Raw genomic sequence first — 7,651 nt, forward strand, 5'->3', positions numbered from 1 at the left:
GACAACAATGCAAAATTTTGGTTGTTCTGTTGGGGAACGCAGTAATTTCAAAAAAAAATCTATGCACAAGCAAGGTCATGGTTATGCATAGCAACGAGAGGGGAGAGTATCGTCTACGTACCCTCGTAGACCGTAAGCGGAAGCGTTATGACAACGCAGTTAATGTAGTCGTACGTCTTCACGATCGACCGATCTAGTACCGAAGATATGGCACCTCGGCGATCTGCACAGGTTCGGCTCGGTGACGTCCCGCGAACTCACGATCCAGTAGAGCTTCGAGGGAGAGCTTCGTCAGCACGACGGTGTGATGATGGTAATGATGTTGCTACCGGAACAGGGCTTGGCCTAAGCACCACTATGATATTACCGAGGTGGATTATGGTGGAGGGGGCACCGCACACGGCTAAAGATCAATTATCAACTTGTGTGTCTATGGGGTGCCCCCCTCCCTCGTATATAAAGGAGTGGAGGGGGGAGGGGCCGGCCTCCTAGGCGCGCCCCAAGGGGAGTCCTACTCCCACCGGGAGTAGGAATCCCCCTTGCCTTGTTGGATTTAGGAGAGAAGGAAGGAGGAAGGAGGAGGAAGGAAAGGGGGGCCGGCCCCCCTCCCAATTTGGATTGGGCTCCTTTGCTCCTTTCCCCCCTCTCTCCCACTAAGGCCCAATAAGGCCCATATACCTTTTGGGGGGTTCCAGTAAGCTCTCGGTGCTTCGGTATACCCCTGTTTTCACCCGGAACCATTCAGATGTCCGAACGTAGGCTTCCAATATATCGATCTTTACGTCTCGACCATTTAGAGACTCCTTGTTATGTCCATGATCAAATCCGGGACTCCGAACTACCTTCGGTACATCAAAACACATAAACTCGTAATACCGATCGTCACCGAACGTTAAGCGTGTGGACCCTACGAGTTCGAAAACTATGTAGACATGACCGAGACATGTCTCCGCTCAATAACCAATAGCGGAACCTGGATGCTCATATTGGTTCCTACATATTCTACGAAGATCTTTATCGGTCAAACCGCATAACGGTATACGTTGTTCCCTTTGTCATCGGTATGTTATTTGCCCGAGATTCGATCGTCGGTATCTCAATACCTAGTTCAATATCATTACCGGCAAGCCTCTTTATTCGTTCAATAATGCTACATCCCGTAAATAAATCATTAACTACATTGCTTGCAAGGCTTATAGTGACGTACATTACCGAGAGGGCCCAGAGATACCTCTCCGACAATCGGAGTGACAAATCCTAATCTTGATTTATGCCAACTCAACAAACACCATCGGAGACACCTGTAGAGCACCTTTATAATCACCCAGTTACATTGTGACGTTTGGTAGCACACAAAGTGTTCCTCCGGTATTCGGGAGTTGCATGATCTCATAGTCATAGAAACATGTATAGTTATGGAGAAAGCAATAGCAACAAACTAAACGAACATCGTGCTAAGCTAACGAATGGGTCAAGTCAATCACATCATTCTCTAATGATGTGATCCCATTAATCAAATGACAACTCTTGTCCATGGCTAGGAAACTTAACCATCTTTGATTAATGAGCTAGTCAAGTAGAGGCATACTAGTGACACTCTGTTTGTCTATGTATTCACACATGTACTAAGTTTCCGATTAATATAATTCTAGCATGAATAATAAACATTTATCATGATATAAGGAAATATAAATAACAACTTTATTATTGCCTCTAGGGCATATTTCCTTCAGTCTCCCACTTGCACTAGAGTCAATAATCTAGATTACATTGTAATGATTCTAACACCCATGGAGTCTTGGTGCTGATCATGTTTTGCTCGTGAGAGAGGCTTAGTCAACGGGTTTGCAACATTCAGATCCATATGTATCTTGCAAATCTCTATGTCTCCCTCCTTGACTTGATCGCGGATGGAATTGAAGCGTCTCTTGATGTGCTTGGTTCTCTTGTGAAATCTGGATTCCTTTGCCAAGGCAATTGCACTAGTATTGTCACAAAAGATTTTCATTGGACCTGATGCACTAGGTATGACACCTAGATTGGATATGAACTCCTTCATCCAGACTCCTTCATTTACTGCTTCTGAAGCAGTTATGTATTCCGCTTCACACGTAGATCCCGCCATGACGCTCTGCTTGGAACTGCACCAACTGACAGCTCCACCATTTAATAAAAACACTTATCCGGTTTGTGACTTAGAGTCATACGGATCAGTGTTAGAGCTTGCATCAACGTAACCGTTTACAATGAGCTCTTTGTCACCTCCATATATGAGAAACATATCCTTAGTCCTTTTCAGGTATTTCAGGAAGTTCTTGACCGATGTCCAGTGATCCTCTCCTGGATTACTTTGGTACCTCCCTGCTAAACTTATAGCAAGGCACACATCAGGTCTGGTACACAGCATTGCATACATGATAGAGCCTATGGCCGAAGCATAGGGAACACCTTTCATTTTCTCTCTATCTTCTGTTGTGGTCGGGCATTGAGTCTGACTCAACTTCACACCTTGTAATACAGGCAAGAACCCTTTCTTTGCCTGATCCATTTTGAACTTCTTCAAAACTTTATCAAGGTATGTGCTTTGTGAACATCCAATTAAGTGTCTTGATCTATCTCTATAGATCTTGATGCCCAATATATAAGCAGCTTCATCGAGGTCTTTCATTGAAAAATTCTTATTCAAGTATCCTTTTATGCTATTCAGAAATTCAGTATCATTTCCGATCAACAATATGGCATCCACATATAATATCAGAAATGCTACAGAGCTCCCACTCACTTTCTTGTAAATACAGACTTCTCCAAAAGTCTGTATAAAACCATATGCTTTGATCACACTATCAAAGCGTATATTCCAACTCCGAGAGGCTTGCACCAGTCCATAAATGGATCGGTGGAGCTTGCACACTTTGTTAGCACCTTTTGGATTGACAAAACCTTCTGGTTGCATCATATACAACTCTTCTTTAAGGTATCCAATAAGGAATGAAGTTTTGGCATCCATTTACCAAATTTCATAATCATAAAATGCGGCAATTGCTAACATGATTCAGACGGACTTAAGCATCACTATGGGTGAGAAGGTCTCATCGTAGTCAACTCCTTGAACTTGTCGAAAACCTTTCGCAACAAGTCGAGCTTTGTAGACAGTAACATTACCGTCAGCGTCAGTCTTCTTCTTGAAGATCCATTTATTCTCTATGGCCTGCCGGTCATTGGGCAAGTCAACCAAAGTCCACACTTTGTTCTCATACATGGATCCCATCTCATATTTCATGGCTTCAAGCCATTTTGCGGAATCTGGACTCATCACTGCTTCCTCATAGTTCGTAGGTTCGTCATGGTCAAGTAACATGACTTTCAGAACAGGATTACCGTACCACTCTGGTGCGGATCTTACTCTGGTTGACCTACAAGGTTCGGTAGTAACTTGATCAGAAGTTTCATGATCATCATCATTAGCTTCCTCACTTACTGGTGTAGGAATCACTGGAACTGATTTCAGTGATGAACTACTTTCCAATAAGGGAGAAGGTACAATTACCTCGTCAAGTTCTACTTTCCTCCCACTCACTTCTTTCGAGAGAAACTCCTTCTATAGAAAGGATCCATTCTTAGCAACGAATATCTTGCCTTCGGATCTGTGATAGAAGGTGTACCCAACAGTCTCCTTTGGGTATCCTATGAAGACACATTTCTCCGATTTTGGTTCGAGCTTATCAGGTTGAAGCTTTTTCACATAAGCATTGCAGCCCCAAACTTTAAGAAACAACAACTTGGGTTTCTTGCCAACCCACAGTTCATAAGGTGTCGTCTTGACGGATTTAGATGGTGCCCTATTTAATGTGAATGTAGTTGTCTCTAAAGCGTAACCCCAAAATGATAGCGGTAAATCAGTGAGAGACATCATAGATCGCACCATATCTAGTAAAGTACGATTACGACGTTCGGACACACCATTACGCTGTGGTGTTCCAGGTGGCGTGAGTTGCGAAACTATTCCAAATTGTTTCAAATGAATTCCAAACTCATAACTCAAATATTCGCCTCCACGATCAGATCGTAGAAACTTGATTTTCTTGTTCGGTGATTTTCCACTTCACTCTGAAATTCTTTGAACTTTTTAAATATTTCAGACTTATGTTTCATCAAGTAGATATACCCATATCTGCTCAAATCATCTATGAAGGTGAGGAAATAACGATATCCGCCGCGAGCTTCAATGTTCATTGGACCACATACATCAGTATGTATGATTTCCAATAACTTTGTTGCTCGCTCCATTGTTCGGGAGAATGAAGTTTTAGTCATCTTGCCCATGAGGCATGGTTCGCAAGTACCAAGTGATTCATAATCAAGTGATTCCAGAATTCCATCAGAATGGAGTTTCTTCATGCGCTTTACACCAAAATGACCTAAACGGCAGTGCCACAAATAAGTTGCACTATCATTATCAACTCTGCATCTTTTGGCTTCAATACTATGAACATGTGTATCACTACTATCAAGATTTAGTAACCACTCATCAGGGGTGCATGACCATAAAAGATACTAGATGACACCCCGCGCGTTGCTGCGGGACTTTTTGCCTTAGCTTCAATGAACAATGTGATCGAACGAAAATAAAGATGGCTATTAAAGATTCAATGAAATATTGGTATTTATCTTAACGAATACAATTTTGTGCAAACTTACAAAGGCTTAGCATTATCATGGAATTCTCCTCAATATTCATAGCATTGTAAAACCACTTTAATGGTTCTAGTACACTTATTTGGCTTGTAGTGACCTCATAAGAGGCATTTATTCACCTGTATCCAAATGTTAAAATTCTCGTAGCCATGTCGTAACCACTGATAAGAAATTACGGAGATGTGGCAATATTAAATGAGATTAAAGTGAGCAGCGAGTTGTTGTCCTATTTATTTTCAGTACGAAGATTTCCTATAGTTTCCGATAAGTAAAACCCACGTAGCATAAAAATGTATGCTTTGTTGTTCTGATATAGGAAATCAGATGGCACCTGTTTGCCAACAATTTAAAAGGCCAATAAATAAGCATGTTGTGTGACATGGCAAGTATTACAAACATTCACTCATCAGAACATAATTACAAAATGCATTGCAGTAGATAGTCAGCTATCCTATATGATAACCTCACAGTGAAGCTAGATGTTAGAGTAGGATGGAGACATGGAGGAATCAGAAACTTAATACATTGAGAGGATTGAAGGGCGGGCCTAATCCAATGCCAGCAGGCAAAGGGGATTACAAATTCATCCTTCCCATCATGACTTGTAGGAACAGAGTCAGAGATGCAGGAACTGAAATGAACGACATGACGAGACTAATTAGGAGATTTAATCATGGATTAAGTGGTTAGCTACTTGCTCACATGCAAATTCCCTTGGCGCCGTTGACGCAACATCGGCAGCATGGCAGCAGAGTGTATCTGGCATGGAGGCAACTTGTGACCCTGTCGTTCATCCATGAGGTTCATCTTGAACCCACACCATGATCTCCAGCAGCTTCACCTGATCCATGGGAGGCTGTAGGCAGCATCACATGGGCACGCCAGAAGTTTGGAAGCTAGAAGGAGTTGAGTTGTTCCAGTGTGTCGGTCATGTCGCAGGCATGCATGATGCATCAGCACCACTGCGGTCGCCGCATGGCATTCGGTAATCAGATCCGTTGGGTGGCCGATGCTGCAAAATCCAAACATGCGGGTGTAACGAAATCCATACCTCGAAACACGGTGTTAGAGAAGGAAACACTTCGACTTGCACTCCTGATTTCTACAAAGCAGAACCATCTAATGAGGGCAACATTTCAGAGCGGCAAATGAATGAAATGAACCTTCTGAGTCTCCACATCCAGGTTCTCAGCAAGCTAAACTATGCTGACTAATTTACTGTTTCACAAACATCTTTGTTAACTGACAAATAAAAGCAACAGTGTAGGCAAATAAACTCATTTTCACATGATATGACAAACTGATCTTCTTCCAACCGCCAAAAAAGTAGAATATCACTTATTTATGTGAACTAATCATATGGCATAGTTTTGTTAAGCAAGAAGATAAATATTGGACCAAGGAGAACACCAAGAGGTTTTCTAATTGTAACCAATAAGCCTACTTTACAGATTAATTTGGAAATTAACTAACACGCCGAGATATACATCAGTTGAATGTGAGTAAAGGAAATATTCGTCTATTATGGCCTAACTACGGAGACCATGAGTTGGCTAAGCAAGCAGATATATATATTGGACCCAGGAGCAACACCAAGAGATTGTACAACTGATAAGGTTGCTAAAGTTTAATTTGGGAAGGAGTGAACATAACAGATTACAACATGAAGCCATCCATCACCTTGAGTGCTTATACCTGCAGTACAAATTGTTGAAAACAGTCCCAGACTCGCAGGAGATGTCTCACAAACTCACGTAAGTCATTCATTTTGGTATCGTACTTCAGATTCAATACATTCGATATGTTAGAGGTAAATTCAAATCTAATCTTATGGAAGAACACAAAATTAAGGGTATAGCAATACAATTTCTAGACTAAACTGAATTTTGTTTTTACCAATAGCCATCCGCCCATATCGACATTACACCAAACACTTGGTGGGCGTTGGACCAGTTGTCATGCGGGGCGGTGGGCAGCCGCGCCCAGAGCGATACTCGGGCCACGACGAGTTCCTCCATGTTGAGCTCCACATGCAGGGGCAGCAGAAAGCCACCGAAAGAGGTCGAACATGCCTGGCGTCACGGGACTGACCATGGTCGTCGGTGCCCTTGTCGTCCCCGATCTGTGGAGGTCCACTGGCTGTAGCAGGGACATGGGCGGCCAGAGGAAGGGAGCTATACACCTACAGGAGACAACGGTGGAAGGTGCAAAACGCCGGCGACCGTACCGTGGAGTCTCGTGGCAAGCCGCTGCACCATGCAACCAGACATTAACGATCTCTCTGCCGCGAGCGCAACACAAAGCATGGAACTCATGGAGCCACACATTGGGGAGGGTTAGGGGAGGTTGGGGGATCGACCGTCATGGCGGCTCCTCACCTTGGCACACACCAGCTGAGACGATGCAAGCCCTTTCTCTGCCAACGCCTCTTCCTCCAATGTGAGTGTTTCCTGCCATCAAGCAATTGATTGATTCAGCTTTGGTGTAGGTGACGGGAACGAACCCATGGATTAAAAGGAGGGTTATCAAGAGAAGATGAATAGGCAAAACATAGATCCATCCGTCCGAAAATAGTGAAGGAGATGAAAAGAAACGATTTGATGAAGAAGACGTAGAGACCGGCAAAACTAATGATGGGGAGTAATTGTGTGGACGATGGGTGATGCATGGGTCTACATGGAAAGTTGGAAATGGAAACGGTTCATTTTTTTAAGTTTCTTATTGAACACACGTGTCATTATGCATGTTGTAAGAGCTGCTCATGTGTCACACATGGCCCACTTGATGATGTGGATAGGCTGCATGTAGAGATAAATATAGTAGTGGGGGTGAACTTCTTAGGTATATAGGATTACTCATATAAATAGAACAACCATTATTCTCTGATTTAAATGAATAACCGTCTCGCATCAAACAAGATCCAGATATAATGTTCATGCTAAACGCTGGCACCAAA

The 7,651-nt window shown here is 42.9% G+C and overlaps 1 long non-coding RNA gene across 1 annotated transcript; it reads right to left on the minus strand.

The window, feature by feature from the left end:
• Positions 1-6,435: 6,435 nt before the first annotated feature.
• Positions 6,436-7,378, minus strand: LOC123096843 (uncharacterized). The gene is made up of 2 exons (XR_006446724.1): positions 7,074-7,378; positions 6,436-6,944 (listed from the first exon to the last, which is right to left on the minus strand). It is a non-coding gene; the product is annotated as an uncharacterized lncRNA (long non-coding RNA).
• Positions 7,379-7,651: the final 273 nt, after the last annotated feature.

The sequence above is a fragment of the Triticum aestivum genome, chromosome 1A, assembly GCF_018294505.1.
Source record: "Triticum aestivum cultivar Chinese Spring chromosome 1A, IWGSC CS RefSeq v2.1, whole genome shotgun sequence".
NCBI lineage: Eukaryota > Viridiplantae > Streptophyta > Magnoliopsida > Poales > Poaceae > Triticum > Triticum aestivum.